This window comes from Trachemys scripta, chromosome 6 (assembly GCF_013100865.1).
Source record: "Trachemys scripta elegans isolate TJP31775 chromosome 6, CAS_Tse_1.0, whole genome shotgun sequence".
Classification (NCBI taxonomy): Eukaryota; Metazoa; Chordata; order Testudines; family Emydidae; genus Trachemys; species Trachemys scripta.
In genome coordinates, this window is record NC_048303.1 from 67,195,327 (window position 1) to 67,215,693 (window position 20,367).

General features: G+C 37.3%; 1 protein-coding gene across 1 annotated transcript in view; it reads left to right on the forward strand.

Moving 5' to 3' along the window:
• Window positions 1-1,404: 1,404 nt before the first annotated feature.
• The window catches only part of APC (APC regulator of WNT signaling pathway), a 162,455-nt gene continuing 143,492 nt past the window's right edge, over window positions 1,405-20,367 (forward strand). The window contains exon 1 of the mRNA XM_034774164.1: window positions 1,405-1,505. The gene's annotated coding sequence lies outside the window, so the exon portion shown is untranslated. The remainder of the gene's footprint in view (window positions 1,506-20,367) is intronic.

A 20,367-nucleotide genomic window follows, 5' to 3' on the forward strand; every position in this document is an offset into this window, starting at 1 on the left:
TTCATTTATTTGAGTGTTTTTACTGAAAGAAGAAATTATAATCCTCAGAACATCTTGTGACGTAGTCAAATGTGGTCTCAATTTTTACAAATGGAGAGAATTTAAGTTAGTGAGTAACACAGTTAGGATTTATAATTGAGGGGTTTCTGGCATTACATTTTGTGCTAGGAAATGCCTATTTTGTGTATCTGAAATATTTTTTCTAATTCAAAAGCAAGAAAACAAGTCTGCAAGAGGTGACTTACCCATTGTGCCAGTATACCTATCTGCAGTGTGATTCTAGTTGTCTTTTCAAAACTACTGCTCTATATTTGATGCACATTTGCATTTGAAAGAGAGAGAAATTATTTAGCATGATATTGGTCTACGCTTGGAGTTGTTCTTGATTAATTCCACATGTGATTGTGCTCATTATGGAATGGTGCTCTTATTCCAGAATAAGAGTGCCTTGTTCCTGTTCAGCTTCACTCGTTTTAGAAAGTGTCCACACATGGAGTTATCCAGGAACAGCTATTGCACTTAAATTCACACACTATCTTAATCCATGTTCAAATGAAGACAAGTTCTAATATATTCAATACACAGGGAAGTTAGGTTAGCACAATAGCTATTCTACACAAACTCCCCTTGTGGATACTCTTATTCCACACTCACAGTACCTTTTTTGTCGTTTAGCACATAGTCCACTTTAGGAATAGCTCTTGCACTTTAAATTTGCACCCTTCCTTATTCTGCACTTACTTCCTTTGTAGACAAGTCCATACTTTCCCCTCTTCAAAAATAGTAGTGTTCATCCTCTCAAATTGAACTGTTGAAATTGTTTAGGTATTTTAGTGGTTGTTTACACTTGAAAGTTAATTTGGATTAATCTGGAATGTAATAGCAAAATAGCTGTTCTTTAAATAACTCCATGTATTTTACATAATATACAATAATAGGGAATGGACAGACTATCAAAATTCACCCTCATTGCTGTGAAAAGTGATTCCTCTACCCAGATACTTGACGTTAATTTTGGCAATATCTATTACACCTCATGCTGCTCTATGTGCTGATAGTAAGTAATAGTTTGGGATCGTTTTGGCAAATAGTAAATAGAGCAAGATTTGCATTTTTATTTGGGGGATGTATTTCCCTCCTCCTCCTCTTCCCGCTTACTCTCCCCACCCACCTTCAATTCCCACTCCAATTTCTTCACATTCTCTGTAGCTGTGCTTTGCGATGATCATTGACAGGATCCCTCCCCTTCCGTCCCCTCTGATCACTCAGACAGCGAATTGACCGGAGTCTGGGGCGGGGGGAGCAGCTGTTTAATCCTCTGGATGCGGACCAGGGCGCATCGCATCCTCTAATGCGAGCTGGGCCATTGGCTGCACTGGGCTAGGCTGGGCGCACGCGTGATTGGAATGTGGTTGTATTGGCTCCGGCTCTAGTGCAGCCAGTGGGTGCGGGCGGAGACTGGGCGCTGGAGACGGAATGGAGGCGCAGCCGACTTCGGAGATGGGGTAGGTGAAACTGGGAGGTCACCGCACGCCGGCCGAGCCATGCTGGGCTGTAATATTTAGTGCCTCTGTCTGTTGCTGTTGGCAGTGCGTGCGCCTTTTCGGGCTGCTGCAGGGAGAGGAGCCTGTTTTATCCCCGCTGCTGCAGCGAGGAGCTCGGGATGGATTTCCTGTGGTTCTGATCAGTGTGTTTGACAGGCGAGGAGGAGGCGGTGGCGGCGGCGAGCTGGGGAAGGGAGAAGAAAGCGGCTTTTGTAGCTAGAAAATAGGGTGTTTTTTAAAAGGTTTGTTGACATAGAAAAGAGGAAAAAACAGTATCTAAGGAAACGGGCAAAGGGCAACAAAGAATGTAGCAGATTCATTGCGAGGAGGAATGAGAGCTTGAGCCCATTGAAGTCGTCGTCCTCCCTTCTGCCGCAGCAGCCGTGACTGCCAGAGAAAGGGACACAAAGCAGGGAAGGAGATGCCTTGATGTGAATCTAACAGCTCCACAATGAAGGCATTCTGGAGGGAGGATGAGGCAGGTATTGCAGAGCCTGGCATTCTCTTGCACTTTTTAAATGTTAAAATTTTGCTTTTGGGCGGTAGGCATGCTGTTGTGAAACTGCAAAAGCCACCTCTTTGGGTGTTACAGATACCGGTGTCTTTGTTAGTGACAGGACGTGGTGGTGGCTTATTCTGCAGTTGACTGCAGCAGCTTTTGCTCCTCTGCTGAAAAAGGAGAAAGCTGCAGAGGGATGAGAGGCTGTGCTGCACTGCTGCACCCAAAAATGCATTTAAAGCATAAGGTTCAGTGGCCAATTGTAACCCATGTAGCAGCAGAAATATTGAGGGATTTTTTTTAAATAATGAAAAATAAAAAAGTGTATATTTGAACACCAAAACACACTGACTTGTTAAAAATTTATTTAACATTACAATGAGATGCTCAGATCTGTGAATTTAACCTGAATACTCTTGGAAATCTTAATAAATTATGTATGAAGCAGTGGTCCTTTCTCTCTCTTTGTCAGACACAGCTTTTATTCTAGTAATTAGGTCATCTGCAACCAAATCACTTTTAGTTTCGCAAAAATTTAAAAAATTTTTTTAGAAGGCGAACAAGATGCTGAATAATTTGAATCAGCATTTAAAATTTACTGTTTGAAATTAGTTGAATTTTAATTTGATTTGTCTGTCATCTTTGGACTTGAATATAAGCCATAGACAGCATTTTTCATTAACAGAAGCTTGTTTTTCTTAAGGGATCAGCAAGACAAAATTTGTGGTGTTTAATTTGGGTATTTGTACATTCAAAGATACTTTTTAAAAAGAAGTATATTTTGTACTCTTCCAGTTTGTATAGATATATTTTCAGTAAACTCTGTTATGCATTTGTGGCTAGTGTGCTTTAGAATGCCTTAATTTTATATTTTGAATAGCATTCTCTCCCCCCCCCACACACACACCTCAATGAGCAGAGATGGTACTTGTTCTATTGTTTCTAAATCAGTTTTCATGGTTGAAAATGCCCCTTAATGTTCTTTCTTCTTAATATATTAATAGTGAAGTTTTCTGTCAAATCTAATAATTGTAGACTTCTGATTATTTCATCAGAGTAATGGGAGTCTCATGAAACACTTAATCTTCCTTTTTAAACTGCCTATAATATAAACACTAAAAGTAGTTAGCTGGAAGAGGACTCTTAAATATTTTTAATGAGGCTCCTAAGAACCTCCTAAAGTGCCTGCCAATAAATTTACTTTTATTTTTGTTAAATGTAAGGTTTTTATCACCAATACTGAATGACACACAGAATAAAAGCATAATAGTAATGGGGACCAATAGAAAGCTTTTTAGCTTAATGAACCCCTATCTGAAAAAACTATAAACCATAATTTTCTACACACTAAATTAGCTTGAGTATAGATCTCAGGCTTCCTATCTGATAACGGGATATATTTTAGTTGAGTTAATATGATAAAACAAGACCTGAGGATTTATAAAACGGTAGTATAATTGGGATCAGAAGTTAAATGCCTACCGAAGGTGTTTGTTGTACAAAACTGAATGTGAATTTTAATTGCTTAATGTATCTCAAGATACTGGTAATACTAATGATTCAAAGGCACTTTCATTTTTTTCCCCTGAGAGATACAACACTATGGGGATGTTTCTTGCTTGAATTATTTTTTTTAAACCATACAAAAGCTGTTTTGTACACCTGGCTAAGTAGTTTCCATTTCTAACAGCAGGACAGTTTCTAAAAGCATCATGAGTAAAAGACAGTTACTAAATTTAGGCCCCAATTCCACAAATAATGACTCTCTGCATGGAGTGATGGACCATGTTTGGGAATCATATTTCTAAAAGGATGCATTTTGTGAGCAACCTCATAGGACAAGTGTAAATTCAAGGCAAACCTTCATGTTTATAGTCAAAAAGCATGGTGTAACTTCAGTATAATTCAGTGTAGTCTGGGAAATAAATAGATCTAATTGACCCCTTTGGTCTACGACTACTTATTGTGGGGTTTATATTTCTGTTAAAGATTCTATCAACTCAACTGTATTATTTTAATCAACTTGATTACTTTTTCATGAATTTAGTGAAAACTAAACTTCTTCATCCTTGGTGGTATAGCTTTAAGTAGGTCATGCTGGTAGGAAACTGGGAGATTAATAGTGTAAAAAGGACTGAAGATGAGCTCTGCGTAAGCTTAAAAGCATGTCTCTTTCACCAACGGAAGTCGGTCCAGTAAAAGATATTACCTCGCTACCTTGTCATGCTAAAAAAGACTCTGACTTCCAGCTGGTTGTATTTTTTTAAGATTCATAGTGTTGTGTATGAATAGATGCTAACATACTTCCTCGAAGACTAATGGTTTCCCATTCTCTTTAGGTGTTGGCTGAAGATACTAATGGATCACCATAGTGTGAAAAAAGATTAAGGGTGATACAGTTCTAACTCTTAATAATACTTGATATTTTAAAATAAAAAATGTTTTTGTATTGTCCAATTTTTTAAATGTTTGACTGAAATTGATGTTTTCAGTTAAGAATGAGCCTTTTATAGATATTAATGCCTAAGACTTTTAAATAATACTCATTTTTCAGAAGTCAGATAAATAGAAGTTTACAAGAAATAAAAAAATAAGGCATCCCTAGAGAAGGCTAATGAGCCATGAGTAATTTAGCCAAAATGATGATTAAGAATGAGTGTACATATTTGTGAATCACCCTTGGTCCAGTATAGTTTGATTCATATAATGTCTGAACTACTTTGTGTTAAATGTAGATTCATCTAAGGGCGGATTTTCTTATTTTTAAGGACTGAATGCAGTGGGACTAACAAGCTAGTCCAAAATTCTAAAGCAAAGAATATTTTTTTTCCCTGGGCTAATAATGAAAGCTGAAGTTAATATGCTTATAGATAACTTGTTCAAGTTCATGACTTTTAATTTTCCCACTTTACTTTTTGCTAGTAATATGATTATTTTCAGGATCTATAGGTGATATTTTGTAAGAATCAGAACTGTGCTTTCTTCTTCTAAGACCAGGACCGATTTTAAAATACAATTCCCCTATCCAGGACAAGCAAGGGAATTCAGAGTTAAGACTAAATCTCCATCCGTACTGCCCTTGATGTGGGCAGAACCAGTATCCTGCAAAAAATTTTTGGACTATAAGCTGATTCCGTACCTTGCCCACTCAAACCTCAAACATAGCAGCCCTTGCTGTTAGGAATTGTCATCTCATTTTATGGTTTACCAAGAATGGAGTAGGGGGACCAAGATTGAGACCAGAAACATAGTGCTTTCTTTCCAAGGATTTGGTCCATTCACAAGTAGTAGTCAAAGAAGCTGATGGCAGTCAGGGCTGCCACCTCTAACTCTGACCCATGCCTTCCTATGTGGTTTAAAAAAAAAAAAAAAAAAGTAGGGAACACAAAGGACCCCCCACCCAATAATGAGACTGTCAGCACCTCTTTTGATATGGGAAATCTGCCCCTTTCCACAATCCAATAATCCAGACAATTCTTAAAAAAGCACCGTTTGATGTTAGAGACCTTGCATGAGTTCCTGCCCAGTGTTTAACCAAAAAAAAAAAAAAAGCTTAAGCAAGCTAATTGACAAACTCTCCAATGCCACCTGTTGGTTGCCATTATCCTGGATTCTTCTCTCAGCCTTCAGGTCAAGGCACAGGACAAACACGGCACTTGTTGCTTTGGTGAATGACCACCTCCCGTCCACATACAACGGTAGTATCTCTATTCACCTTGTAGAACTATTTTGTCATTTGATACCATTGATAGTCATATATTCCTGTTCTGCTTCCAATAGTCGTCAGGGATAAATTGATATACCCGGAAATGGCTCAGATATGTCCTCTCGCACTAAACCCAGAGGGTCATGACAGGCATAGTCCTCAGAGGACTCTGCAACTAAGGTTCAGACCCCTCTCCATAATGAGACAAGTGGTGAGATAAATAGTGTGAAGTGCCAGCCATACATATCCTTTGCATTAGATGTAAACAGAGCACTATCTTCTAGCTTCCAGTTGAAATCAGTACCTGGATAAAGAGCAGCTGGCTAAATCTGAACCCAAAGAAGGCTGAGGTGAAGCAGATAGGAAGTGGGAAGTACTTTGGAGAACTTGCCTCTCTGATGAAGAGGCCATACTAATCTATGCATGTGTGAACTTTGAGCTTGATTATTGCAGTCTGTTTTATCTAGGAAAGAAGCCACATGCAATTAAAAAGCATCAGCTAGTATGGACTGCATCAACCATTCCTTGTATCAGCCCGGCTTCCTATTAATAGATCACTTGGCATATTGCTTTCTGACTGGCTACCCAGGCCCTGATCCAAAGCCCAATGAAGTCAATTGTTAGACTTCTCAAAGAAGTCTAGTTCAAGGTACATGTCCTGATATTCAAAGCCCTCCATGGTATTAGCCTTAGCTTCTTGAGCAGTTATATCTTCCTCCATAGCTATGACAACATTTTTCACCAGAGCAATGAAATTGTTGAACAACAGGAGGAGACTTGTGAGTTGAGAAAACAGAATTTTTACAGGGATTGGACCTAGAATATGGGATTTACCCCTGAAGGAAATATGCACTACCTTAAAATCAAAGTGCCTGAATCCAGTGAGTGTTAAGGGTGTTCAGTAATTTTTCAGGAGGGACTGAGCAGCTTACAGGATCAAGCTATAAGTGTAAAACTCTTTTTTTTTTTTTTTTTTTTTTTTGGACTTTGGCAAGTCCTACATGCATAACCAGCCAAACAAAAAGCAATCAAAATACTTCTCCTGTCCTGTGTTAGTTTTATTTTTAAATATTTTTGAAGTACTCCCGATAGATACTGTGTTGATGAGGGCTAAGTAAGCACTTAGCAAACATATCACTCTTTTTCTGTGTGAAGCCACTTTGAGAGAAAAATGGAGGACTGTGTCCCAGTGAAAATTCTTTCTATCGCAAAGTTTAAATACCAAAATCAGCTTTTTAGGTTAAAACAAACTTTTTGGTGTCTTAACACTGACTATGCACATAGCAATTTCCCTGCACCTTCTTGTGTGTTTACCAGATGATAAATGTTTTCTTACTTCTCAGAACAAACACAGCTTAAAATTTATAATAAACTATTAAACTCTTAATTAAAAAAATCTAAAAGAAAATGTCTTAAAGGAAATCCCAATTATTCAGTAATTTTACATCCAAGTGTCTTCCCTTCTTACTGCTTTTAATATGAAAATTGTATTTGACAGTTTAATATTACTTCATGGGTACTTAATGTATATTTGACCTTTGAAATGTAGCCATGACCTGAAATGCAAGGGGAAAACCAAGAGCATGGAAATAATTTTAATAAGCAGATATTTAAATGTTTACATGTCCATCAGCAAAGAGCAATTTGACATTAATCCTATGAATGTTCTGCTATCCTCTCCTGTTTAACCTCTCAATCTCCAAATTAACAGAATTGGGGACAATCTTTAACAGAAATAAAATGCTGTGAATACGGTGCTATACATCTTAGGCCAGTACAATTGCTTTTCCCCATTTTTTTTCTTTCCTCCACCCCTTTACCTTCCTCTACCCTCGGCTCTTTCACTTTTCCTCTTCTGTCACTGATTCCTGCTCTCCTATATACCCGCCACCTGCCCTGGTGACTCCATCCTCTTCCAGCTTCCCTTGCCTCTCCCCTTATTCTCTTCCTTACTTCCCAGATGAGGTTTTTTTTTCATTCTTCTTTAGCCAGCACCAATGACAATACAAGCATACCATAGTCCTTCCATTCTCAATAAACTGTTGTGCAGTTCCCTGCTTTTTCAAATACTGACTTATCTCCTACCTTCATCTTTAGGCTCAGCAGATGTAGTTTTTGTAAAAGCTGCCTCAAGTTTCTCCAACTTCATCATGGTTCTCATCTCATCTAATCTGGCTTCTACACTTTCTGTCCTAGTGAAATTGCTTGCATGTAGGTCTCTGAGTTCTTACTAGCCAGATATAAGAACCCATACTTGTCCCCCTTCTTTACCGTTTTGTTGCTTTTGAAACTGCTGATCCTTCTTGCTATCTTATCCTTCCTTGGCTTTCATAACTGACCTTTTAGATCTCTTACCTCTTTGAATATTCCTTCATTGTCAAGTTTTACTTTCTGTGGGCAATCCCACAGTGCTCTATCCTAGATCTCCTCCTTTTCTCTCTCAACCCTTCCTGTTAATGGTCTCATTCACTTGCATGGTTTCAACTAGTACCTTTATGCAGATGACTCTAAAATCTACCTCTCTACTTTTGCCTGGCTATCTCTCTCAAATCCTGCATCTCAGGCCATGTTTTTGATCTCTCCTGTTGTCTCACCATAAGTGTAACGTGGACAAAACTGAATTGTGTTTTTCCCAAGCCCTCCTGACTGTCTCATTTTTCTGTCGCTGTTGACTGCGTCACTCTCCTCGCTGTCACTTAAATTCACAATCTGGGTGTCCATTTTTACATCTTGCTATATTGTCCCATAAATCTAGGCAGTATCCCTGTCTTGCTGCTGCTGCTTCCTCCATATCACTAAATTCCAACCTAGTCTCTCAGTACACTCATCTGAAACTCTTTCATCAGTCCTATTCTATCCTGTGTTTAGTATTACAACCACTGCCTCTTTAGTTTCCTTGATACCTGCATCGCAGCCCTCCTGCTGCCAAGCTGCCAAAGTCGTCATCTTAGTGCATCGTTCTGATAATTGAATCCCTCCATTGGCTCCCCCTTTTTCCCACCACATCAAATTCAAAATGTGTTTTCTTGCGTTCCTGGCCCCTCTATTTGCTATTGTATCTTATCAAGTTGCTCCCCAGTCTACCTTTCTGAACTGGTGCCCTCATCTACTTGCTGCTTTACATCTCTGAGATGCATCTTTGTGCCTTCCTCCATACACTGCTTACTTACAAAACACCTACAAAAACAATAATTAAATTAGCCATGTTCTTTCTTCAAATCCTTCCTCAAGACCCTTCTACAGTGGTGCATATCTTTTGTCACTACCATGATGCAAATATTTACGTAGTAGCAATCTCTCTTCCTTTTGGTCTCTTGTGTTTGTTCGTTCCTCCTGTTGGCCTTTTTTCTTTCATAGAAAGAATTTTTAAAAATTAATTTACAACTCGTGATATTATTCCAAATCCTATTTGTGTCTTTACCTTTTCTGTTCCTTCTGTGCCATCTCTCACTGCTTACATAACTCTCCAACATGAGGTCTGATCTGTTGTGCAACACGCATTCGCAGAGTGAAACTAGCTTGTGGTGTGCAAAGAAAAGGAAAGGAAGACACAGGAGAGTCATTTGCATGGAAATGGTTAAGACATGACATAAGCTACATAAAGAAGACAGGAGTGAGTGAATGAGGAAAAATACCCTGTGGTGTGTGTTCACAAAAAAAAAATGGCCTACAAATGTACCTGCCTAGGGAAACAAATAAATTTGAATTTTGATTCCTAATTCTCATTTGCTATTGTATCAGAAAATAGAAACTTGTAGATTATCAATACACTGAGATGTTAAGCAGGACTTTATTCATTTTTATTTTTAAAGAGATTTTCTACCAAATTACACAATTAAGAGATAAGATTTGGAGCAGACAGATTATATTATAAATAAAATCTCATCTTCTTATGAGCATTGATCACCCCAGACGTTACCTAGAATTTTTCTCACGTGGTAACTGGGGAAAAATGTGAGATTCTATGTGTCGCTTTTAAAAGCCTTGAGTTTTCCTGGACTTTGAAAACTAAATAATCCTCTTGCCTCTAGAGGTGGTCCCTCCAGGTCAGGACTGATGCATGTTGGCAATATGATATAAAGAAACACACTTTTCTCTCCCATGTGGTAATTTGATCATGAGGGAAACCTGACATCTTAGTTTTATTTACAGTAAGGGACTTTTTACAAGCTCTACATTTGAGAACAATATTTTTTCAAAGATAAAGTTTAGTGCTTGTACTTGTTAGTAATGCATACCATCAAACCAGTTACTTAGTATAAACTTTAAAATAGTTAAAAGGATGTGTTATACAAATTTCTGTTTTAGTAAATGTTCAAATCTTACTGCTTTTTGAAGACTTTCTGAGGTAGTAGCATTGTTGATGTAAAATATTTTTCCTAATTGTCTTAATTGAACAAATACTATTCTCAGGGCTGTCCAATGAACACACTAAACAAAATCAGTTGTATTCTTTTTGCACCATTAGAAAAAATGTAAAGAATGGTTATGTGCTAAAGAAAAAAGGACCAAATAGGGACAATACTTAATTTTTAAACTTCTAGGAAGGTAGTCTAATAGATTATTTTTTTAAAATACGTGGTCCTATATAGAGAGAGCACTGATCCCCCTTACCATATTCTTCATTCGTGTGAAAAATAGTTACAGATTTTAACTCCCTTATTAAGGTAGATTTGACCATACTCTGTGCTTGTGTACCTATATACAATATTGTATATATTATATTGTATCGCTCTTCTCCTATATTGTACATATACCATGCAAGAAGTTGCATGGGATCATGTAATTACTTTCTTTCAATTCATATGACATTTAAAGAGGCTTTAGTTTGTATTGTAATAGTTTTTAATAAAAGAAAACAGAAAAAACAAAGCAATTCCATTACCTGACACTTTATCAGATCCCATTTCTTCTACTAGGCATGGAGTACTAGTCCCATTTTACAGACATCTTAGCGAAGCTGCATGATTTTGGCATATCCAGTTTGGGAGGCAATGTAGCTAAGTGATTGAGGCTTGGGTCCACCATACTAGAGGCCTGAGTTCAAATCCTGGTTCTGCCAAAAGTTACCTTGTACAACACTTGAAATCATCCGTTATTTCATATGTGATATTAAGGAATACTTGCTTGCCTCTTCGATAATGCTAATCTGTGAAAGAGGTGAGACTAGAACTAGATGGGTAGTCTTCTGACTCCTAATCCAGTGATCCTTCCCTTGGACTGTAAATGATTAGGGGGCTGGAGCACATGATTTATGAGGCGAGGCTGAGGGAACTGGGATTATTTTGTCTGCAGAAGAGAGAAATGAGGGGGGATTTGATAGCTGCTTTCAACTACCTGAAAGGGGGTTCCAAAGAGGATGGATCTAGACTGTTCTCAGTGGTAGCAGATGACCGAACAAGGAGTAATGGTCTCAAGTTGCAGTGGGGGAGGTTTAGGTTGGATATTAGGAAAAACTTTTTCACTAGGAGGATGGTGAAGCACTGGAATGGATTACCTAGGGTGATGGTGGGATCTCCTTCCTTAGAGGTTTTTAAGGTCAGGCTTGACAAAGCCCTGGCTGGGATGATTTAGTTGGGGATTGGTCCTGCTTTGAGAAGGGAGTTGGACTAGATGACCTCCTGAGGTCCCTTCCAACACTGATATTCTATGACTGTAGAGTGTTTTGATGGATGGCAGAGGAAGGAAGAGAAGGTGGCTTGATCTGTTTTGCCTATGTCTCTTCTGGAAATCTAGCTCATGCTTATTATATATAGAGGAAACAGAAGGCTTAACATAGCCTGGGAGAATGGGCTGTGCATTTGAAATTAAAATTAAAAGAGCCTTTAACAAGTTGTTGTGCTTTACAATTTGGTCAGATTTTCTGGGGGACAGTGAAAGGCAGTGCTGTGACCTCAGGAACAGGACTGGCACTAGGCACCAGCAAACCAAGCACATGCTTGGGGCAGCACAATTTCAGGGGAGGCATTCCGGGCGCTCTCAGAGGTGTGGGGTTTTTTTTGTTTTTTGTTTTTGCTTTGGCTGTTGCGCTCTCGGGTTGGTTTGTTTGTTTGTGTTTGTTTTTTTTGCTACGGGCGGAAAAAACCTAGAGCCGGCCCTGATCAGGAATATCTGTCAAATTTATGTTTTCTACTCCAAATCTTAGAGGATTTAGAACTGTACAAGTTTCTTTAATTTAGAAAAACTATCTTTTACTACTCTTGTTCTCTGAAATAGCTGTACAGTTGTAGTTCAAACTTTCTCAAAATTCAACCCAAATAAGAAAAATTTGAACCTGAATAGTTAGTTCATCAAAGTTATAAGCAACTGAAAACAAAAGGTTACAATGGAAAGTGTTGGACAACCTTAACTATAGGTATCATTACTATTCCACCTATAATGTCATTATATGAAATTTCATATTTTAAAATAAACAAGTTGTTTAGATTTTTAATTTGACATTCTATAACTTTTTGTTGCCTCTGGATTCTGACTAGGCCAAGAGTTATGTATTCTCAACATGTTACATTCAAAAATTTGAAGCCATTGGTAACAAAAGTAGTTGTTTAGGCTGATAAATCACTAAATCTGTTTAAAGAAATATTTTTATGAAGCCAAAATTCAGAGCTGCGGGTATATCCCAGACTGTCATGAGTGGCCTGTTTAAGCAGAACCTATTCAGATTACAATATATTGAACTTGTTACTTGATTTCCAACAAAAAAAGAATTGACTAATGCAGACTCATAAGATTTCATAGAAGTCAATTATTTTTGTCTCTCTCTATTAGGGTTTCAATCTAAAAAACCCTCTGAGTTCCTTGACCATTCTTTTACTATTCTACATTGATAATTGTAGAAGTCCTTATTCAGATCTAACGCTGTATACATCTAAAGCAGTGCTGCTGAAGAATCTTCAGTTTAGTGCTGGACAAAAAAAATCTGACTTTTGAAGACCTTTGTTTAGCTGCCTGAATTATGCAAAGTGGTCATTCTGCATTGAAGCAGACTGTCAGAAGGAACACTGTAGTGGTTTTATGTTGCTAGGAGAATTCTGCAGTAAAATGGAGAATTTCCAGAGAGATGACTAAATATTAAGGAAATAAGACAGTTTGATGGAAAGAGATGCGGTGTTAATCATTGTTTAGTTTGTATACTATCTTTCATATAAAATCACCCTGTACTGTTTTATTAATTGTACACAGATACAGCATAAGGGAATAATGTGGTTACAAAATGACTTGGGAATAGAATCTAAAAGTAGCTAGCAAAGGCAAGAGAAGAGTTGGGAGGAAAATCTGCTGATCTAAAGTGGAGAGAATGAAGGCATGAATAATAGTGAGCAGATGGAGAATAGTAATAACATGTTCTTAGTGCTTCATCCATAGATCCCAAAGTGTTTAACAAAGGGAGATAAGTATCATTATACCTGTTTTACAGACTGAGAAACCGAGAGAAAGATGAAATGATTGAGATCACGCATCAGGTCAGCGCCAGAGCCAACAATAAATTTTAGGTCTGACTCCCAATCCAGTGCCCTATCCACTGCATCGTGAATAGATATTATGGAGGTTAAAGTAGTTCTTGCAGAAATTGTTGATGTGATGGAAGGAGATTAATTTGGGTTCAAGGAGAATACCCATTTCTGGAGCACGAGGTAAAGGAAGAGATGGTTGAAATGATATTAGAGAAAATGTTACTGAAAATATGATTAAAAGACTTAGATACTCAACTAGAGGAAGCTGGAACAGGAGTTCATTGGTGAAAAAGATACATGGAGATAGGCTCTCTGTGAGCTGAGGGGTGAAAACATTATCTACTATCTGTTCTTTTCATTCTGGGTCGTATACTGTCCTCATCACCGTAGTATCTGGGAGTGTCCCAGAGTGCATTAAGTGACATGACTAACATCTGTCACATGTGGTACTTTCTTTCTCACACAATTTCTCCCACGTGGAGTGGATGGATGTAGTGTAATTATTTTTAATAGGGACACACTGCTAGGTATTGTATTATCAATGACAACATAAAAAAAGCTTGCACCTGGATCTGTGATAGTTCCTGTGAGAGTTCATTCCAAAGTCTGGACCAGTCCCCAGGAAGGCTCTGATGTCTACAATACGAGTTTTTACCTTTGTGGTATACAGTTCTGTTGTGCTTGAGGAGCAGTTTTGTGAACCACGGTTTCATCTGAGATTTAGATGAGCTTTTTAGGTATCTTGGGCCATTGAGCACCTTGACAATGGGGATCAAGATCTTGAGCTTGACTGGGTTCTCTGGGAAGCCAGTGTAGAGAATATGTAGGACAAGTTTGATAGGCTCACTGTAGCCTATGTTGCTGAAGAGATGCTCTGCTGTTTTTCTGTACTAGTTGCAATTTCCTAAAGGCTGATGGCTGCATGCCCAGGAATATTGAATTGCTGTGGTTAGATGGGAGGTGACAAAGCTGTGTATTACTGAGGCCAGGTCATCATCTGCCAGATTGGAATAGTTTCCCTGCCAACCAGAGGTGATAGAAAGCATTACTCATGGGTGCTGCTATGTGAGAGCTTAGTGTCAATGAGTAATCCAGGAGTACTACTAAACTGCATATAGATCAGAGAGGAGAAAGTGGTAAATACATTTTTCCATTTCATATAAGAACATAAGAATGGCCATACTGGGTCAGACCAAAGGTCCATCCAGCCCAGTATCCTGTCTACTGACAGTGGCCAATGCCAGGTGATTTCAGCTCTTCAGTATTCGAAGGCTGAGACCAGTGCCTTGAAGGACTCTATGGATTATAGATTTGGATTGTAATGTATTTAGTTTTAAATGGTCTACAATAATAATTTTCTTATTTATGGTTGACCTAGGCTTTCTTAATAAAAATCTTTACCTAAAATTGCTTAATTTCAATTTGATATTTTTAATGATCTCTGAACCAATAAGCATTTCTTTGACATTATACTAAATTGAGAAACCTATGCACTATCTCACAGCTGTTCTGCTAATGTTGCTTCCCTTTCTAAATTAAAGCTCATGAAAATTTGAAATATTCCAGTAACTTCTGGTAGTTCTGCTCTGCACATAGCAATTTAACATTATTAGAGTGCTTGACATTTTTAAATGCCTAAATTTGGAAATAATGAGGGCCTGGGATGTATGTAAAACTTAGTTTTTAGAATGTTGTAAATTTTGTTTAAAACGGTTCTGTAAAAACATGTCCTCTGTATTTTTGTGTGTATTTTTTCTGATTAACAAATAATCACAACAAAACAATATAAACACCTGCAGGATTGTGGTCTCTATGATAGATTACAGACAAGATATAAAACTGAAGAAAAGCACAGGTTACAGCGGTTATGCATTAGCCTCAAGTTGGAATATGTATATTTAGTGGGTGTGTTGTATTAAAATTTGAAATAAGGACATTCAATTTTGTATAAAATGCTAAAGAGAGTGAGTTTTTAGGAATGATTTGAAAGAGACAAAAATGGAGACTGTATGAAAATGTCATTTTACACAAAAGGTTGGATTGGCTGGGAACACCTTAACATTGAATTTTAAAGCACACTAGAATTTTTTAAATAAATTGTCCTATAATCTTTACTAAAAAACAAAACAATCAGTCTTGCACTGAATCATTTTGCTTATTGTAAAGTACTCAGATGAATTACTCATTAAGTAATTCTAACCTGCCAGCAGTAGATTCTCACATCCTTTACCTAAATGTCATCTCACAAAGTTGATATCCAGTTCATTTCCTCTGCAGCCAATTTAAAATGCCTAGAAATCATAGCATGATAGTAAGCAGAGGATATTCCTTCCCAGTGTGCCATTCTTTCTCTACCCTTCCTGCTTCTCCCAGTGAGGCTGACGAAGACTTTCAAGAACACAGTAATGACAACACAGCTTTTTGTGGTGTATTTAACAGTTGGGCTTTCTTAAACTCTTGTATGGAGAATACAATAAAAAGTCAATATAAAATATCTACATATATTCTAATTTCTTTTATGATGTAAAAGCAAATGTGTGTTATTTACATAGGATTAATATGTAGTTGATGCATCTTAGTTAACACTTCTGCTGTGATAAATCTAAGCTTTATTTATAGGGTCCTACTAAATTCACGGTCCACTTTGGTCAATTTCACGGTCATGGGATTTTAAAAATCGTAAATGTTATTATTTCAGGTATTTAAATCTGAAACTTCACGGTGGTGTAATTGTAGGGATCCTGACCCAAAAAGGAGCTGTGTGTGGGGAAGTCGAAAGGTTTATTGTAGGAGGGGTTGCAGTGCTGCTACCCTTACTGCTGCTGGCAGTGGCGCTGCCCTCAGAGGTGGGCAGCTGGAGAGCAACACCTGAAAGTAGAGCTGACGCCAGCAGCAGCACAGAAGTAAGGATGGCATGTTATGGTATTGCCACCCTTATTTCTCTGCTGCTGCTTGCAGAGCTGGGCCCTCAGTCAGCAGCAGCCGCCCAGCTCTGAAGGCAGCACAGAAGTAAGGGTGGCAATACTGCAACCCCCTAAAATAACCTTGTGACCCCCCCCTTGGGTCAGGACCTCCGATTTGAGAAATGTTGGTCTCCCCTGTGAAATCCCTATAGTATAGGGTAAAAGCACAGAAAAGACAAGATTTTACGGGGGAGGGGAAGGAAACCGATTTCACAGTCTTGACGAGTTTTTCATGGCTGTGAATTTGGTAGGGCCCTATTTAATATTCATGCTCATTTGTAAAGTATTTTGAATTATGATAAGAATTGAAGCCAAACCTGACATTCAAACTATGTTGGGCCAGGCATCATCTGGCTCAGCCTGCTCCTCAGGAGAAGAGGATCTCTCTCACTTAATAGGTCACTGTATAAGGTTTCTATAAATGTCATTTTATTTTTTAGTGAACAGGAAGTGATCATGTAGGGAAGAATTGTGCCTTCACCATATTTCTGCCCTCACTTTTAGGTGACTTTAGTTTTGCAAGACAGACTGGTCTTGATGCATTTTTTGGAAATTTGATCCTACGTTTAATGCTTGGAAAGTCCCTATAGTTTTATCCACTTTTTCTCCATAAATGAATTCTGAATTAGGGATGATGGTTTCTAGACTAAGGGACTCTTCTTTTTTAGGTTTGTTTTACGGAATTATTTCCACCTTGCTGAGGAAAAAGAGTATATCTATTATGTCCAGTATTTTAGTGGCTCCATATCTCCCCTGGATATACCTACAATATATGGACTGGTATGAGAGTTTCTTCACACAAGGTTTTCTCCGAGATTTTACAGAAATATAAGAGCAAGCTAATAAATATCAGTGTGTCTCTAAAATGGAGAAATTTGAAAACTGAAAAAATGTGAATAGTAGAATTGAGTGAGAACCAGATTTTCTGTTTTATGGGAAATTCTACAGCTTTAAAAAAAAAATCATTCCAGAAAAGAACAAAACCAACATTTTTCAAAATGTCCTGTGAAATATTTATAAAGTGTTTTCATGTGTCAAAATGTTTTGTTCTGTTTTTGAATTTTTTTTAAATTAAGTGTCAATTTTTCATTTAGAAATGTATTTTACATTATAGTGTTCTGTTCCAAAATGTCAAAACAGAATGTTTAGACCTTATCGAAATGAATTTCTTCTCCCCCCCCCCCCCATGAAAATTACACACTTCCATAAAACCCTCAGCTTTCAATGAATCTTCAGTTTTTTGAGAACCCACTCTCTTTAATTTTTATATTGGCTTTCTGGTTAATAGCAACAATTTGAGGCAATTAAACAAAATTGGACAGCTGAAGTCAATTTTTAAATTCAGCTCTGAGGCTTGCTGGCTCAGATTAATTAATCTGAGAGCAGAGTGAGGAAAAGCAAGCTTCAAATTAACCATGTGCTGCATGCCCCTCTTAACTTGGTTATTTGAGAGCATTCAATACCTAGTCCTACTGTTGAGGGACTTTCTGAAAGAAAAAAATTAAACCAGTTTTTATTATGGTGTTTTAGGGGTGGAAGTTTTCCCCCTTTCATTTGAAAAAGTGACCCCACGGTATGTAATGTCCAAAGACACATTAATGTGGCTAATATTGTTTACTGGATTTGGGACTGATTATATTAAAACATATAACCAATTTGAGTTGCATTTAATCTACCCGATTTACAGCCTGTTTCAGATTTCACTGAGTTTTGGTATATGGAAAAATCTTCTATTTTTTTTTCTTCCTTTGTGATAAATATCAGAAAAGGTACATTGCCTTTTTAAAAGGCTTTCATTATTAGAACTTTACTGATTTTAACACCCAACCTCCTGTAAAAAACAAACAAACTGAGCTCATTTTTTATTTAAAAAAGAATCTCTTAATCAGGGTTATCCACTTATCATTCTTCTACTCTGTTCAGATCCTCTCATATCCCATTTTTCTCCATTGAATTCTAGGGATCTTATAACTCTTTTATGCGACTAGTCCCATGACTTCAAGGAGACTACATGCTTGAGTAAAGACCATGAGCAAGACTGATGGAATCTGACCTTTGATTTCATATTCATTATTCTCCCTCTCCCTCCAACCACTGACCAGCCTAATTTATAAAATAAATAAATAAAAAATTTGATGCAGATGCTCAATACTCATAATACCACCACCTGTTGATTAAATTTAAAATGCAGTTCTTTAATAAACAGATAGCAAAGTGAAGTGTCTGTCTTCCTGACATTTCAAAGGTCCAACAAATGATCAATTAAACTTGCCACCTGGTGTAAATGTATAACCTGAAATGAACACTGAGATGGTGTTGACATTACAAGCCTTAAGGACTGATAAATTACTGTTTGTAGAAATTAGAGATAGAAAAGCCCATAGATCTAGTCCAGTGCAGGATTGCTCACTGTAATATATTTTGAAATACTGCAGTTATTAATTTTATTTCTTATGTAGGCAGGTAATTAACAAATAAATGAATGTGTAAAACAAAGAATGTAAAATGGGAGAGTGTGTGCAGTTATATATAAATATTTATATGTTCACGTAACATCACATATGATCAAGCAATCTATTTACCAGCACTCTGCTTTTTAGGTAGAATTAACTTTTTATCAACACAGAATCCATTAAGTAGAACTAATGATTTTAGAGTGCCTTAATTTCTCCAAAATGGAGCCTCATGCCTATTGTGACCACATCATGGAAGAAATTTAGTAGTTGGGATTTTTCCGGGACACTCTTGCACCCTCTCACTGCAGTAAATTCTGAAATGATTCATCCCCTCCTTAGCTCAGCTTCTTCAATGAGGTGAGATGATTAGGATGTGCAAGTTTGCTTCCTAAAATCAGAGGGGGAAAAAAGGTTTATCAGATAGCATCTATGTACTTTTCTTCCTATTCCTCTGATAATCAGTGTGGGCTTTCTTTTTGTCAAGTGAGCTAAACTTAGATCGCTTAGGGAGACTTTTCAAAGTGTGTACTGGAAAATTACAGCAAATTAGTTTTTTAGGTGATATTGAGTGTACAGTTCTGAAGGTACTGAATAGTTTGCAGACTGTACCTGTATGCAGTGTATTCAAGACAAGATTTTAAAACTGAAATTTAAGATTTAAGGAAATTCCCATAGCACAGTCATGACTAGAAGATGAATATACCAACTTCTAAGCCTTCTATATTTCTCTTTTGAGTTGTAGGTTTAATGTCTTATGCCATATTCAGATAGGAAATTCTTTCTGTAAGGTTGGCAAAGTGATAAGATGTGTGCATATATGAAATGTTAAGCCTCCTGTTTCTCTGCTGATTGGCAGATGATTAAGAGATTAATTCTCATTGTGAAAATATCAAATTTGACCAACCTATTTACATTACTTCATACTACTGAATGTTTGTTACACAATTCTTACTGTGTGTTAACTATTAAAGTCATCATAGGACACAATTTGCTTGAGGTTTTGCAATATAATTATTACAAAATGGCAGAAAAACGTGCATTTGGATAGGTGAATGGCAGTGGTGCTATCTTGGGCTGGAATCGCAAATATCATTACTTTCCCACAAATTAAGATTACTGACGAATCCATGTAGATTTGCTAGTGGTATTAATTTGTAATTTTTCAATTACAGCTTTTGTTGATAAGTGTTACTAATAATGTAATCAACCCTTTACTTTGTCATTTCTTAACTTTCCTGCTCTCCCCCTCCCTATTTTCTATGTGTAATAGTTTAATTGTAAGAATAATCAGCTATTTTTGCTGCTATGCAATCAGATCACACATAGCATTGGAATTATATTGCCGGTCTCTAGAAGTACAGTCTGCTGCAGTTGCAAAATCTCTCTGTTGGGACTGCTGCTACATTTGCTACTGTTTGAAGATGTTTTGTTTTGAAGTCTCTTGAATGTTTGTCTGTTATCCTTTGCCCCACAGTCTCCATAACTGTCTAAGCTTGATCTTGAGAGCTGCTGGTCACCCACAAATCCCAGTGGCTTCATAGGCTTTGTAGGTGATCGTCTTTCAGGAACGGTTTATAAATGCTTATTGATTATTCTAAAAAAGAACTGTTAATAAGTCTTTACTCAGGTCATATACAAAGAGCAAAGAATATTATTCTAATGGCTTTCATGCCACCATGGCCACATCTTTCCTCTTGTTGCTTACATTACACAGCGATGAGCATGATATAAATATCTAGGTAATT